The sequence below is a fragment of the Engystomops pustulosus genome, chromosome 9 (assembly GCF_040894005.1).
Source record: "Engystomops pustulosus chromosome 9, aEngPut4.maternal, whole genome shotgun sequence".
In the NCBI taxonomy this organism is placed as follows: Eukaryota; Metazoa; Chordata; class Amphibia; order Anura; family Leptodactylidae; genus Engystomops; species Engystomops pustulosus.
Window position 1 is genome coordinate 61,769,885 of NC_092419.1, and position 12,985 is coordinate 61,782,869.

A 12,985-nucleotide genomic window follows, 5' to 3' on the forward strand; every position below is an offset into this window, starting at 1 on the left:
ATTGAACAGCTGCTGTCAACGGCCATTCTAAGCTGAATGTGCCTGCTCTCGTTAGATCGCAGCAGCAATGCAGCTTAAGGCTTGGCAAGTACCAGCATGGGAGACTGGCTTGGAATCCCAAGTTCCGTTGACCTTTTTGAACCTGAAAATTGTTAGTTTCTCTGTCAAAGATGGTAAAAGAAGGTTCAAATTGAACAGCTGCTGTCAACTGCCATTCTAAGCTGAATGTGTGTGCTCTTTTCAGATCGCAGCAGCGATGCAGCTTAAGGCTTGGCAAGTACCAGCATGGGAGATTGGCTGGGAATCCCAAGTTCTGTTGACCTTTATGAACCTGAAAATTGTGTTAGTTTCTCTATGAGATAGTAAAAGTAGGTTCAAATTGAACAGCTGCTGTCAACAGCAATTCTAAGCTGAATGTGCCTGCTCTCGTCAGATCGCAGCAGCAATGCAGCTTAAGGCTTGGCAAGTACCAGCATGGGAGACTGGCTGGGAATCCCAAGTTCTGTTGACCTTTTTTAACCTGAAAATTGTGTTAGTTTCTATATGAGATAGTAAAAGAAGGTTCAAATTGAACAGCTGCTGTCAACGGCCATTCTAAGCTGAATGTGCCTGCTCTCGTCAGATCGCAGCAGCAATGCAGCTTAAGGATTGGCAAGTACCAGCATGGGAGACTGGCTGGGAATCCCAAGTTCCGTTGACCTTTTTGAACCTGAAAATTGTGTTAGTTTCTCTATGAGATAGTAAAAGAAGGTTCAAATTGAACAGCTGCTGTCAACGGCCATTCTAAGCTGAATGTGCCTGCTCTCGTCAGATCGCAGCAGCAATGCAGCTTAAGGCTTGGCAAGTACCAGCATGGGAGACTGGGTAGGAATCCCAAGATCCGTTGACCTTTTTGAACCTGAAAATTGAGTTATTTTCTCTATGAGATAGTAAAAGAAGGTTCAAATTGAACAGCTGCTGTCAACGGCCATTCTAAGCTGAATGTGCGTGCTCTTGTCAGATCGCAGCAGCGATGCAGCTTAAGGCTTGGCAAGTACCAGCATGGGAGACTGGCTGGGAATCCCAAGTTCTGGTGACTTTTTTGAACCTGAAAATTGTGTTAGTTTCTCTATGAGATAGTAGAAGAAGGTTCAAATTGAACAACTGCTGTCAACGGCCATTCTAAGCTGAATGTGTGTGCTCTTGTCAGATCGCAGCAGCGATGCAGCTTAAGGCTTGGCAAGTACCAGCATGGGAGACTGGCTGGGAATCCCAAGTTCCGTTGACCTATTTGAACCTGAAAATTGTGTTAGTTTCTCTATGAGATAGCAAAAGAAGGTTCAAATTGAACAGCTGCTGTCAACGGCCATTCTAAGCTGAATGTGCCTGCTCTCGTCAGATCGCAGCAGCAATGCAGCTTAAGGCTTGGCAAGTACCAGCATGGGAGACTGGCTGGGAATCCCAAGTTCTGTTGACCTTTTTTAACCTGAAAATTGTGTTAGTTTCTCTATGAGATAGTAAAAGAAGGTTCAAATTGAACAGCTGCTGTCAACAGCCATTCTAAGCTGAATTTGCCTGCTCTCGTCAGATCGCAGCAGCAATGCAACTTAAGGCTTGGCAAGTATCAGCATGGGAGACTGGCTGGGAATTCCAAGTTCCGTTGACCTTTTTGAACCTGAAAATGTGTTAGTTTCTCTATGAGATAGTAAAAGAAGGTTCAAATTGAACAGCTGCTGTCAACGGCCATTCTAAGCTGAATGTGCCTGCTCTCGTCAGATCGCAGCAGCAATGCATCTTAAGGCTTGGCAAGTACCAGCATGGGAGACTGGCTGGGAATCCCAAGTTCCGTTGACCTTTTTGAACCTGAAAATTGTGATAGTTTCTCTATGAGATAGTAAAAGAAGGTTCAAATTGAACAGCTGCTGTCAACGGCCATTCTAAGCTGAATGTGCCTGCTCTCGTCAGATCGCAGCAGCAATGCAGCTTAAGGCTTGGCAAGTACCAGCATGGGAGACTGGCTGGGAATCCCAAGTTCCGTTGACCTTTTTGAACCTGAAAATTGTGTTAGTTTCTCTATGAGATAGTAAAAGAAGGTTCAAATTGAACAGCTGCTGTCAACGGCCATTCTAAGCTGCATGTGCCTGCTCTCGTCAGATTGCAGCAGCAATGCAGCTTAAGGCTTGGCAAGTACCAGCATGGGAGACTGGGTAGGAATCGCAAGATCTGTTGACCTTTTTGAACCTGAAAATTGAGTTATTTTCTCTATGAGATAGTAAAAGAAGGTTCAAATTGAACGGCTGCTGTCAATGGCCATTCTAAGCTGAATGTGCCTGCTCTCGTCAGATCACAGCAGCAATGCAGCTTAAGGCTTGGCAAGTACCAGCATGGGAGACTGGCTGGGAATCCCAAGTTATGTTGACCTTTTTGAACCTGAAAATTGTGTTAGTTTCTCTATGAGATAATAAAAGAAGGTTCAAATTGAACTGCTGCTGTCAACGGCCATTCTAAGCTGAATGTGCCTGCTCTCGTGAGATCGCAGCAGCAATGCAGCTTAAGGCTTGGCAAGTACCAGCATGGGAGACTGGCTGGGAATTCCAAGTTCTGTTGACCTTTTTGAACCTGAAAATGTGTTAGTTTCTCTATGAGATAGTAAAAGAAGGTTCAAATTGAACAGCTGCTGTCAACGGCCATTCTAAGCTGAATGTGCCTGCTCTCGTCAGATCGCAGCAGCAATGCAGCTTAAGGCTTGGCAAGTACCAGCATGGGAGACTGGCTGGGAATCCCAAGTTCCGTTGACATTTTTGAACCTGAAAATTGTGTTAGTTTCTGTATGAGATAGTAAAAGAAGGTTCAAATTGAACAGCTGCTTTCAACGGCCATTCTAAGCTGAATGTGCCTGCTCTTGTCAGATCGCAGCAGCAATGCAGCTTAAGGCTTGGCAAGTACCAGCATGGGAGACTGGCTGGGAATCCCAAGTTCTGTTGACCTTTTTGAACCTGAAAATGTGTTAGTTTCTCTATGAGATAGTAAAAGAAGATTCAAATTGAACAGCTGCTGTCAAAGGCCATTCGAAGCTGAATGTGCGTGCTCTTGTCAGATCGCAGCAGCGATGCAGCTTAAGGCTTGGCAAGTACCAGCATGGGAGACTGCCTTGGAATCCCAAGTTCCGTTGACCTTTTTTAACCTGAAAATTGTGTTAGTTTCTCTATGAGATAGCAAAAGAAGGTTCAAATTGAACAGCTGCTGTCAACGGCCATTCTAAGCTGAATGTGCCTACTCTCGTCAGATCGCAGCAGCAATGCAGCTTAAGGCTTGGCAAGTACCAGCATGGGAGACTGGCTGGGAATCCCAAGTTCTGTTGACCTTTTTGAACCTGAAAATTGTGTTAGTTTCTCTATGAGATAGTAAAAGAAGGTTCAAATTGAACAGCTGCTGTCAACGGCCATTCTAAGCTGAATGTGCGTGCTCTTGTCAGATCGCAGCAGCGATGCAGCTTAAGGCTTGGCAAGTACCAGCATGGGAGACTGGCTGGGAATCCCAAGTTCTGTTGACCTTTTTGAACTTGAAAATTGTTTTAGTTTCTCTATGAGATAGTAAAAGAAGGTTCAATTTGAAATGCTGCTGTCAACGGCCATTCTAAGCTGAATGTGCCTCCTCTCGTCAGATCACAGCAGCAATGCAGCTTAAGGCTTGGCAAGTACCAGCATGGGAGACTGGCTGGGAATCCCAAGTTCCCTTGACCTTTTTGAACCTGAAAATTGTTTTAGTTTCTCTATGAGATAGTAAAAGAAGGTTCAAATTGAACAGCTGCTGTCAACGGCCATTCTAAGCTGAATGTGCATGCTCTTGTCAGATCGCAGCAGCGATGCAGCTTAAGGCTTGGCAAGTACCAGCATGGGAGACTGGCTGGGAATCCCAAGTTCTGGTGACTTTTTTGAACCTGAAAATTGTGTTAGTTTCTCTATGAGATAGTAGAAGAAGGTTCAAATTGAACAACTGCTGTCAACGGCCATTCTAAGCTGAATGTGTGTGCTCTTGTCAGATCGCAGCAGCGATGCAGCTTAAGGCTTGGCAAGTACCAGCATGGGAGACTGGCTGGGAATGCCAAGTTCCGTTGACCTTTTTGAACCTGAAAATTGTGTTAGTTTCTCTATGAGATAGCAAAAGAAGGTTCAAATTGAACAGCTGCTGTCAACGGCCATTCTAAGCTGAATGTGCCTGCTCTCGTCAGATCGCAGCAGCAATGCATCTTAAGGCTTGGCAAGTACCAGCATGGGAGACTGGCTGGGAATCCCAAGTTCCGTTGACCTTTTTGAACCTGAAAATTGTGATAGTTTCTCTATGAGATAGTAAAAGAAGGTTCAAATTGAACAGCTGCTGTCAACGGCCATTCTAAGCTGAATGTGCCTGCTCTCGTCAGATCGCAGCAGCAATGCAGCTTAAGGCTTGGCAAGTACCAGCATGGGAGACTGGCTGGGAATCCCAAGTTCCGTTGACCTTTTTGAACCTGAAAATTGTGTTAGTTTCTCTATGAGATAGTAAAAGAAGGTTCAAATTGAACAGCTGCTGTCAACGGCCATTCTAAGCTGAATGTGCCTGCTCTCGTCAGATTGCAGCAGCAATGCAGCTTAAGGCTTGGCAAGTACCAGCATGGGAGACTGGGTAGGAATCCCAAGATCTGTTGACCTTTTTGAACCTGAAAATTGAGTTATTTTCTCTATGAGATAGTAAAAGAAGGTTCAAATTGAACGGCTGCTGTCAATGGCCATTCTAAGCTGAATGTGCCTGCTCTCGTCAGATCACAGCAGCAATGCAGCTTAAGGCTTGGCAAGTACCAGCATGGGAGACTGGCTGGGAATCCCAAGTTCTGTTGACCTTTTTGAACCTGAAAATTGTGTTAGTTTCTCTATGAGATAGCAAAAGAAGGTTCAAATTGAACAGCTGCTGTCAACGGCCATTCTAAGCTGAATGTGCCTACTCTCGTCAGATCGCAGCAGCAATGCAGCTTAAGGCTTGGCAAGTACCAGCATGGGAGACTGGCTGGGAATTCCAAGTTCTGTTGCCCTTTTTGAACCTGAAAATGTGTTAGTTTCTCTATGAGATAGTAAAAGAAGGTTCAAATTGAACAGCTGCTGTCAACGGCCATTCTAAGCTGAATGTGCCTGCTCTCGTCAGATCGCAGCAGCAATGCAGCTTAAGGCTTGGCAAGTACCAGCATGGGAGACTGGCTGGGAATCCCAAGTTCCGTTGACCTTTTTGAACCTGAAAATTGTGTTAGTTTCTCTATGAGATAGTAAAAGAAGGTTCAAATTGAACAGCTGCTTTCAACGGCCATTCTAAGCTGAATGTGCCTGATCTTGTCAGATCGCAGCAGCAATGCAGCTTAAGGCTTGGCAAGTACCAGCATGGGAGACTGGCTGGGAATCCCAAGTTCTGTTGACCTTTTTGAACCTGAAAATGTGTTAGTTTCTCTATGAGATAGTAAAAGAAGATTCAAATTGAACAGCTGCTGTCAAAGGCCATTCGAAGCTGAATGTGCGTGCTCTTGTCAGATCGCAGCAGCGATGCAGCTTAAGGCTTGGCAAGTACCAGCATGGGAGACTGCCTTGGAATCCCAAGTTCCGTTGACCTTTTTTAACCTGAAAATTGTGTTAGTTTCTCTATGAGATAGCAAAAGAAGGTTCAAATTGAACAGCTGCTGTCAACGGCCATTCTAAGCTGAATGTGCCTACTCTCGTCAGATCGCAGCAGCAATGCAGCTTAAGGCTTGGCAAGTACCAGCATGGGAGACTGGCTGGGAATCCCAAGTTCTGTTGACCTTTTTGAACCTGAAAATTGTGTTAGTTTCTCTATGAGATAGCAAAAGAAGGTTCAAATTGAACAGCTGCTGTCAACGGCCATTCTAAGCTGAATGTGCCTACTCTCGTCAGATCGCAGCAGCAATGCAGCTTAAGGCTTGGCAAGTACCAGCATGGGAGACTGGCTGGGAATCCCAAGTTCTGTTGACCTTTTTGAACCTGAAAATTGTGTTAGTTTCTCTATGAGATAGTAAAAGAAGGTTCAAATTGAACAGCTGCTGTCAACGGCCATTCTAAGCTGAATGTGCCTGCTCTCGTCAGATCGCAGCAGCAATGCAGCTTAAGGCTTGGCAAGTACCAGCATGGGAGACTTGGTAGGAATCCCAAGATCCGTTGACCTTTTTGAACCTGAAAATTGAGTTATTTTCTCTATGAGATAGTAAAAGAAGGTTCAAATTGAACAGCTGCTGTCAGCGGCCATTCTAAGCTGAATGTGCCTGCTCTCGTCAGATCACAGCAGCAATGCAGCTTAAGGCTTGGCAAGTACCAGCATGGGAGACTGGCTGGGAATCCCAAGTTCTGTTGACCTTTTTGAACTTGAAAATTGTTTTAGTTTCTCTATGAGATAGTAAAAGAAGCTTCAATTTGAAATGCAGCTGTCAACGGCCATTCTAAGCTGAATGTGCCTGCTCTTGTCAGATCGCAGCAGCAATGCAGCTTAAGGCTTGGCAAGTACCAGCATGGGAGACTGGCTGGGAATCCCAAGTTCCGTTGACCTTTTTGAACCTGAAAATTGTGTTAGTTTCTCTATGAGATAGTAAAAGAAGGTTCAAATTGAACAGCTGCTGTCAACGGCCATTCTAAGCTGAATGTGCGTGCTCTTGTCAGATCGCAGCAGCGATGCAGCTTAAGGCTTGGCAAGTACCAGCATGGGAGACTGGCTGGGAATCCCAAGTTCTGGTGACTTTTTTGAACCTGAAAATTGTGTTAGTTTCTCTATGAGATAGTAGAAGAAGGTTCAAATTGAACAACTGCTGTCAACGGCCATTCTAAGCTGAATGTGCCTGCTCTCGTCAGATCGCAGCAGCAATGCAGCTTAAGGCTTGGCAAGTACCAGCATGGGAGACTGGCTGGGAATTCCAAGTTCTGTTGACCTTTTTGAACCTGAAAATGTGTTAGTTTCTCTATGAGATAGTAAAAGAAGGTTCAAATTGAACAGCTGCTGTCAACAGCCATTCTAAGCTGAATGTGCCTGCTCTCGTCAGATCGCAGCAGCAATGCAGCTTAAGGCTTGGCAAGTACCAGCATGGGAGACTGGCTGGGAATCCCAAGTTCCGTTGACCTTTTTGAACTTGAAAATTGTTTTAGTTTCTCTATGAGATAGTAAAAGAAGGTTCAATTTGAAATGCTGCTGTCAACGGCCATTCTAAGCTGAATGTGCCTCCTCTCGTCAGATCGCAGCAGCAATGCAGCTTAAGGCTTGGCAAGTACCAGCATGGGAGACTGGCTGGGAATCCCAAGTTCCGTTGACCTTTTTTAACCTGAAAATTGTGTTAGTTTCTCTATGAGATAGCAAAAGAAGGTTCAAATTGAACAGCTGCTGTCAACGGCCATTTTAAGTTGAATGTGCGTGCTCTTGTCAGATCGCAGCAGCGATGCAGCTTAAGGCTCGGCAAGTACCAGCATGGGAGACTGGCTGGGAATCCCAAGTTCTGTTGACCTTTTTGAACTTGAAAATTGTTTTAGTTTCTCTATGAGATAGTAAAAGAAGGTTCAATTTGAAATGCTGCTGTCATCGGCCATTCTAAGCTGAATGTGCGTGCTCTTGTCAGATCGCAGCAGCGATGCAGCTTAAGGCTTGGCAAGTACCAGCATGGGAGACTGGCTGGGAATCCCAAGTTCTGGTGACTTTTTTGAACCTGAAAATTGTGTTAGTTTCTCTATGAGATAGTAGAAGAAGGTTCAAATTGAAGAACTGCTGTCAACGGCCATTCTAAGCTGAATGTGTGTGCTCTTGTCATATCGCAGCAGCGATGCAGCTTAAGGCTTGGCAAGTACAAGCATGGGAGACTGGCTGGGAATCCCAAGTTCTGTTGACCTTTTTGAACCTGAAAATTGTGTTAGTTTCTCTATGAGATAGCAAAAGAAGGTTCAAATTGAACAGCTGCTGTCAACGGCCATTCTAAGCTGAATGTGCCTGCTCTCGTCAGATCGCAGCAGCAATGCAGCTTAAGGCTTGGCAAGTACCAGCATGGGAGACTGGCTGGGAATCCCAAGTTCTGTTGACCTTTTTGAACCTGAAAATTGTGTTAGTTTCTCTATGAGATAGCAAAAGAAGGTTCAAATTGAACAGCTGCTGTCAACGGCCATTCTAAGCTGAATGTGCCTGCTCTCGTCAGATCGCAGCAGCAATGCAGCTTAAGGCTTGGCAAGTACCAGCATGGGAGACTGGCTGGGAATCCCAAGTTCCGTTGACCTTTTTGAACCTGAAAATTGTGTTAGTTTCTCTATGAGATAGTAAAAGAAGGTTCAAATTGAACAGCTGCTGTCAACAGCCATTCTAAGCTGAATGTGCCTGCTCTTGTCAGATCGCAGCAGCAATGCAGCTTAAGGCTTGGCAAGTACCAGCATCGGAGACTGGCTGGGAATCCCAAGTTCCGTTGACCTTTTTGAACCTGAAAATTGTGTTAGTTTCTCTATGAGATAGTAAAAGAAGGTTCAAATTGAACAGCTGCTGTCAACGGCCATTCTAAGCTGAATGTGCCTGCTCTCGTCAGATCGCAGCAGCAATGCAGCTTAAGGCTTGGCAAGTACCAGCATGGGAGACTGGGTAGGAATCCCAAGATCCGTTGACCTTTTTGAACCTGAAAATTGAGTTATTTTCTCTATGAGATAGTAAAAGAAGGTTCAAATTGAACAGCTGCTGTCAACGGCCATTCTAAGCTGAATGTGCCTGCTCTCGTCAGATCACAGCAGCAATGCAGCTTAAGGCTTGGCAAGTACCAGCATGGGAGACTGGCTGGGAATCCCAAGTTCTGTTGACCTTTTTGAACCTGAAAATTGTGTTAGTTTCTCTATGAGATAGTAAAAGAAGGTTCAAATTGAACAGCTGCTGTCAACGGCCATTCTAAGCTGAATGTGCCTGCTCTCGTCAGATCGCAGCAGCAATGCAGCTTAAGGCTTGGCAAGTACCAGCATGGGAGACTGGCTGGGAATTCCAAGTTCTGTTGACCTTTTTGAACCTGAAAATGTGTTAGTTTCTCTATGAGATAGTAAAAGAAGGTTCAAATTGAACAGCTGCTGTCAACGGCCATTCTAAGCTGAATGTGCCTGCTCTTGTCAGATTGCAGCAGCAATGCAGCTTAAGGCTTGGCAAGTACCAGCATGGGAGACTGGCTGGGAATCCCAAGTTCTGTTGACCTTTTTGAACCTGAAAATGTGTTAGTTTCTCTATGAGATAGTAAAAGAAGGTTCAAATTGAACAGTGTCTGTCAACGGCCATTCTAAGCTGAATGTGCGTGCTCTTGTCAGATCGCAGCAGCGATGCAGCTTAAGGCTTGGCAAGTACCAGCATGGGAGACTGGCTTGGAATCCCAAGATTTGGTGACCTTTTTGAACCTGAAAATTGTGTTAGTTTCTCTATGAGATAGCAAAAGAAGGTTCAAATTTAACAGCTGCTGTCAACGGCTATTCTAAGCTGAATGTGCCTGCTCTTGTCAGATTGCAGCAGCAATGCAGCTTAAGGCTTGGCAAGTACCAGCATGGGAGACTGGCTTGAAATCCCAAGTTCTGGTGACCTTTTTGAACCTGAAAATTGTGTTAGTTTCTATATGAGATAGTAGAAGAAGGTTCAAATTGAACAACTGCTGTCAATGGCCATTCTAAGCTGAATGTGCCTGCTCTCGTCAGATCGCAGCAGCAATGCAGCTTAAGGCTTGGCAAGTACCAGCATGGGAGACTGGCTGGGAATCCCAAGTTCCGTTGACCTTTTTGAACCTGAAAATTGTGTTAGTTTCTCTATGAGATAATAAAAGAAGGTTCAAATTGAACAGCTGCTGTCAACGGCCATTCTAAGCTGAATGTGTGTGCTTTTGTCAGATCGCAGCAGCGATGCAGCTTAAGGCTTGGCAAGTACCAGCATGGGAGACTGGCTTGGAATCCCAAGTTCTGGTGACCTTTTTGAACCTGAAAATTGTGTTAGTTTCTATATGAGATAGTAGAAGAAGGTTCAAATTGAAAAACTGCTGTCAATGGCCTTTCTAAGCTGAATGTGCCTGCTCTCGTCAGATCGCAGCAGCAATGCAGCTTAAGGCTTGGCAAGTACCAGCATGGGAGACTGGCTGGGAATCCCAAGTTCTGTTGACCTTTTTGAACCTGAAAATTGTGTTAGTTTCTCTATGAGATAGTAAAAGAAGGTTCAAATTGAACAGCTGCTGTCAACGGCCATTCTAAGCTGAATGTGCGTGCTCTTGTCAGATCGCAGCAGCAATGCAGCTTAAGGCTTGGCAAGTACCAGCATGGGAGACTGGCTGGGAATCCCAAGTTCTGTTGACCTTTTTGAACTTGAAAATTGTTTTAGTTTCTCTATGAGATAGTAAAAGAAGGTTCAATTTGAAATGCTGCTGTCAACGGCCATTCTAAGCTGAATGTGCCTGCTCTCGTCAGATCGCAGCAGCAATGCAGCTTAAGGCTTGGCAAGTACCAGCATGGGAGACTGGCTGGGAATCCCAAGTTCCGTTGACCTTTTTGAACCTGAAAATTGTGTTAGTTTCTCTATGAGATAGTAAAAGAAGGTTCAAATTGAACAGCTGCTGTCAACGGCCATTCTAAGCTGAATGTGCGTGCTCTTGTCAGATCGCAGCAGCGATGCAGCTTAAGGCTTGGCAAGTACCAGCATGGGAGACTGGCTGGGAATCCCAAGTTCTGGTGACTTTTTTGAACCTGAAAATTGTGTTAGTTTCTCTATGAGATAGTAAAAGAAGGTTCAAATTGAACAGCTGCTGTCAACGGCCATTCTAAGCTGAATGTGTATGCTCTTGTCAGGTCGCAGCAGCGATGCAGCTTAAGGCTTGGCAAGTACCAGCATGGGAGACTGGCTGGGAATCCCAAGTTCTGTTGACCTTTTTGAACTTGAAAATTGTTTTAGTTTCTCTATGAGATAGTAAAAGAAGGTTCAATTTGAAATGCTGCTGTCAACGGCTATTCTAAGCTGAATGTGCCTCCTCTCGTCAGATCGCAGCAGCAATGCAGCTTAAGGCTTGGCAAGTACCAGCATGGGAGACTGGCTGGGAATCCCAAGTTCTGTTGACCTTTTTGAACTTGAAAATTGTTTTAGTTTCTCTATGAGATAGTAAAAGAAGGTTCAATTTGAAATGCTGCTGTCAACGGCCATTCTAAGCATAATGTGCCTCCTCTCGTCAGATCGCAGCAGCAATACAGCTTAAGGCTTGGCAAGTACCAGCATGGGAGACTGGCTGGGAATCCCAAGTTCCGTTGACCTTTTTGAACCTTAAAATTGTTTTAGTTTCTCTATGAGATAGTAAAAGAAGGTTCAAATTGAACAGCTGCTGTCAACGGCCATTCTAAGCTGAATGTGCATGCTCTTGTCAGATCGCAGCAGCGATGCAGCTTAAGGCTTGGCAAGTACCAGCATGGGAGACTGGCTGGGAATCCCAAGTTCTGGTGACTTTTTTGAACCTGAAAATTGTGTTAGTTTCTCTATGAGATAGTAGAAGAAGGTTCAAATTGAACAGCTGCTGTCAACGGCCATTCTAAGCTGAATGTGTGTGCTCTTGTCAGATCGCAGCAGCGATGCAGCTTAAGGCTTGGCAAGTACCAGCATGGGAGACTGGCTGGGAATCCCAAGTTCCGTTGACCTTTTTGAACCTGAAATTGTGATAGTTTCTCTATGAGATAGTAAAAGAAGGTTCAAATTGAACAGCTGCTGTCAACGGCCATTCTAAGCTGAATGTGCCTGCTCTCGTCAGATCGCAGCAGCAATGCAGCTTAAGGCTTGGCAAGTACCAGCATGGGAGACTGGCTGGGAATCCCAAGTTCTGTTGACCTTTTTGAACTTGAAAATTGTTTTAGTTTCTCTATGAGATAGTAAAAGAAGGTTCAATTTGAAAAGCAGCTGTCAACGGCCGTTCTAAGCTGAATGTGCCTGCTCTTGTCAGATCGCAGCAGCAATGCAGCTTAAGGCTTGGCAAGTACCAGCATGGGAGACTGGCTGGGAATCCCAAGTTCTGTTGACCTTTTTGAACCTGAAAATTGTGTTAGTTTCTCTATGAGATAGTAAAAGAAGGTTCAAATTGAACAGCTGCTGTCAACGGCCATTCTAAGCTGAATGTGCGTGCTCTTGGCAGATCGCAGCAGCGATGCAGCTTAAGGCTTGGCAAGTACCAGCATGGGAGACTGGCTGGGAATCCCAAGTTCTGTTGACCTTTTTTTACCTGAAAATTGTGTTAGTTTCTCTATGAGATAGTAAAAGAAGGTTCAAATTGAAAAGCTGCTGTCAATGGCCATTCTAAGCTGAATGTGCCTGCTCTCGTCAGATCGCAGCAGCAATGCAGCTTAAGGCTTGGCAAGTACCAGCATGGGAGACTGGCTGGGAATCCCAAGTTCCGTTGACCTTTTTGAACCTGAAAATTGTGTTAGTTTCCCTATGAGATAGTAAAAGAAGGTTCAAATTGAAACGCTGCTGTCAACGGCCATTCTAAGCTGAATGTGCGTGCTCTTGTCAGATCGCAGCAGCGATGCAGCTTAAGGCTTGGCAAGTACCAGCATGGGAGACTGGCTGGGAATCCCAAGTTCCGTTGACCTTTTTGAACCTGAAAATTGTGATAGTTTCTCTATGAGATAGTAAAAGAAGGTTCAAATTGAACAGCTGCTGTCAACGGCCATTCTAAGCTGAATGTGCCTGCTCTCGTCAGATCGCAGCAGCAATGCAGCTTAAGGCTTGGCAAGTACCAGCATGGGAGACTGGCTGGGAATCCCAAGTTCTGTTGACCTTTTTGAACCTGAAAATTGTGTTAGTTTCTCTATGAGATAGCAAAAGAAGGTTCAAATTGAACCGCTGCTGTCAACGGCCATTCTAAGCTGAATGTGCCTGCTTTCGTCAGATCGCAGCAGCAATGCAGCTTAAGGCTTGGCAAGTACCAGCATGGGAGACTGGCTGGGAATCCCAAGTTCCGTTGACCTTTTTGAAC

General features: G+C 45.0%; 34 pseudogenes; all 34 read left to right on the forward strand.

Annotated features, from left to right (window-relative positions):
- The first annotated feature begins 1,337 nt into the window (after window positions 1-1,337).
- LOC140078830 (5S ribosomal RNA) lies at window positions 1,338-1,456 on the forward strand (annotated as a pseudogene).
- A 447-nt stretch (window positions 1,457-1,903) lies between these two features.
- On the forward strand, window positions 1,904-2,022 carry LOC140088369 (5S ribosomal RNA; annotated as a pseudogene).
- Window positions 2,023-2,470: 448 nt separating this feature from the next.
- LOC140085380 (5S ribosomal RNA) lies at window positions 2,471-2,589 on the forward strand (annotated as a pseudogene).
- A 258-nt stretch (window positions 2,590-2,847) lies between these two features.
- On the forward strand, window positions 2,848-2,966 carry LOC140095991 (5S ribosomal RNA; annotated as a pseudogene).
- Window positions 2,967-3,224: 258 nt separating this feature from the next.
- On the forward strand, window positions 3,225-3,343 carry LOC140093886 (5S ribosomal RNA; annotated as a pseudogene).
- A 70-nt stretch (window positions 3,344-3,413) lies between these two features.
- LOC140097097 (5S ribosomal RNA) lies at window positions 3,414-3,532 on the forward strand (annotated as a pseudogene).
- A 637-nt stretch (window positions 3,533-4,169) lies between these two features.
- LOC140088140 (5S ribosomal RNA) lies at window positions 4,170-4,288 on the forward strand (annotated as a pseudogene).
- A 70-nt stretch (window positions 4,289-4,358) lies between these two features.
- Window positions 4,359-4,477, forward strand: LOC140088381 (5S ribosomal RNA; annotated as a pseudogene).
- Window positions 4,478-4,736: 259 nt separating this feature from the next.
- Window positions 4,737-4,855, forward strand: LOC140094092 (5S ribosomal RNA; annotated as a pseudogene).
- Window positions 4,856-5,113: 258 nt separating this feature from the next.
- On the forward strand, window positions 5,114-5,232 carry LOC140088393 (5S ribosomal RNA; annotated as a pseudogene).
- Window positions 5,233-5,679: 447 nt separating this feature from the next.
- On the forward strand, window positions 5,680-5,798 carry LOC140093887 (5S ribosomal RNA; annotated as a pseudogene).
- A 70-nt stretch (window positions 5,799-5,868) lies between these two features.
- Window positions 5,869-5,987, forward strand: LOC140093888 (5S ribosomal RNA; annotated as a pseudogene).
- Window positions 5,988-6,057: 70 nt separating this feature from the next.
- Window positions 6,058-6,176, forward strand: LOC140092752 (5S ribosomal RNA; annotated as a pseudogene).
- Window positions 6,177-6,246: 70 nt separating this feature from the next.
- LOC140094616 (5S ribosomal RNA) lies at window positions 6,247-6,365 on the forward strand (annotated as a pseudogene).
- Window positions 6,366-6,435: 70 nt separating this feature from the next.
- On the forward strand, window positions 6,436-6,554 carry LOC140088741 (5S ribosomal RNA; annotated as a pseudogene).
- A 259-nt stretch (window positions 6,555-6,813) lies between these two features.
- LOC140078367 (5S ribosomal RNA) lies at window positions 6,814-6,932 on the forward strand (annotated as a pseudogene).
- Window positions 6,933-7,001: 69 nt separating this feature from the next.
- LOC140090028 (5S ribosomal RNA) lies at window positions 7,002-7,120 on the forward strand (annotated as a pseudogene).
- Window positions 7,121-7,190: 70 nt separating this feature from the next.
- LOC140095948 (5S ribosomal RNA) lies at window positions 7,191-7,309 on the forward strand (annotated as a pseudogene).
- A 637-nt stretch (window positions 7,310-7,946) lies between these two features.
- Window positions 7,947-8,065, forward strand: LOC140078831 (5S ribosomal RNA; annotated as a pseudogene).
- A 70-nt stretch (window positions 8,066-8,135) lies between these two features.
- LOC140088405 (5S ribosomal RNA) lies at window positions 8,136-8,254 on the forward strand (annotated as a pseudogene).
- A 259-nt stretch (window positions 8,255-8,513) lies between these two features.
- On the forward strand, window positions 8,514-8,632 carry LOC140094265 (5S ribosomal RNA; annotated as a pseudogene).
- Window positions 8,633-8,702: 70 nt separating this feature from the next.
- LOC140090472 (5S ribosomal RNA) lies at window positions 8,703-8,821 on the forward strand (annotated as a pseudogene).
- Window positions 8,822-8,891: 70 nt separating this feature from the next.
- On the forward strand, window positions 8,892-9,010 carry LOC140078368 (5S ribosomal RNA; annotated as a pseudogene).
- A 69-nt stretch (window positions 9,011-9,079) lies between these two features.
- On the forward strand, window positions 9,080-9,198 carry LOC140097601 (5S ribosomal RNA; annotated as a pseudogene).
- Window positions 9,199-9,645: 447 nt separating this feature from the next.
- LOC140082526 (5S ribosomal RNA) lies at window positions 9,646-9,764 on the forward strand (annotated as a pseudogene).
- A 259-nt stretch (window positions 9,765-10,023) lies between these two features.
- LOC140091939 (5S ribosomal RNA) lies at window positions 10,024-10,142 on the forward strand (annotated as a pseudogene).
- Window positions 10,143-10,212: 70 nt separating this feature from the next.
- Window positions 10,213-10,331, forward strand: LOC140097734 (5S ribosomal RNA; annotated as a pseudogene).
- A 70-nt stretch (window positions 10,332-10,401) lies between these two features.
- Window positions 10,402-10,520, forward strand: LOC140088418 (5S ribosomal RNA; annotated as a pseudogene).
- Window positions 10,521-11,723: 1,203 nt separating this feature from the next.
- LOC140078832 (5S ribosomal RNA) lies at window positions 11,724-11,842 on the forward strand (annotated as a pseudogene).
- A 70-nt stretch (window positions 11,843-11,912) lies between these two features.
- On the forward strand, window positions 11,913-12,031 carry LOC140096524 (5S ribosomal RNA; annotated as a pseudogene).
- A 259-nt stretch (window positions 12,032-12,290) lies between these two features.
- On the forward strand, window positions 12,291-12,409 carry LOC140082527 (5S ribosomal RNA; annotated as a pseudogene).
- Window positions 12,410-12,479: 70 nt separating this feature from the next.
- On the forward strand, window positions 12,480-12,598 carry LOC140095859 (5S ribosomal RNA; annotated as a pseudogene).
- A 70-nt stretch (window positions 12,599-12,668) lies between these two features.
- Window positions 12,669-12,787, forward strand: LOC140078833 (5S ribosomal RNA; annotated as a pseudogene).
- A 70-nt stretch (window positions 12,788-12,857) lies between these two features.
- Window positions 12,858-12,976, forward strand: LOC140085164 (5S ribosomal RNA; annotated as a pseudogene).
- The last annotated feature ends 9 nt before the right edge of the window (window positions 12,977-12,985 follow it).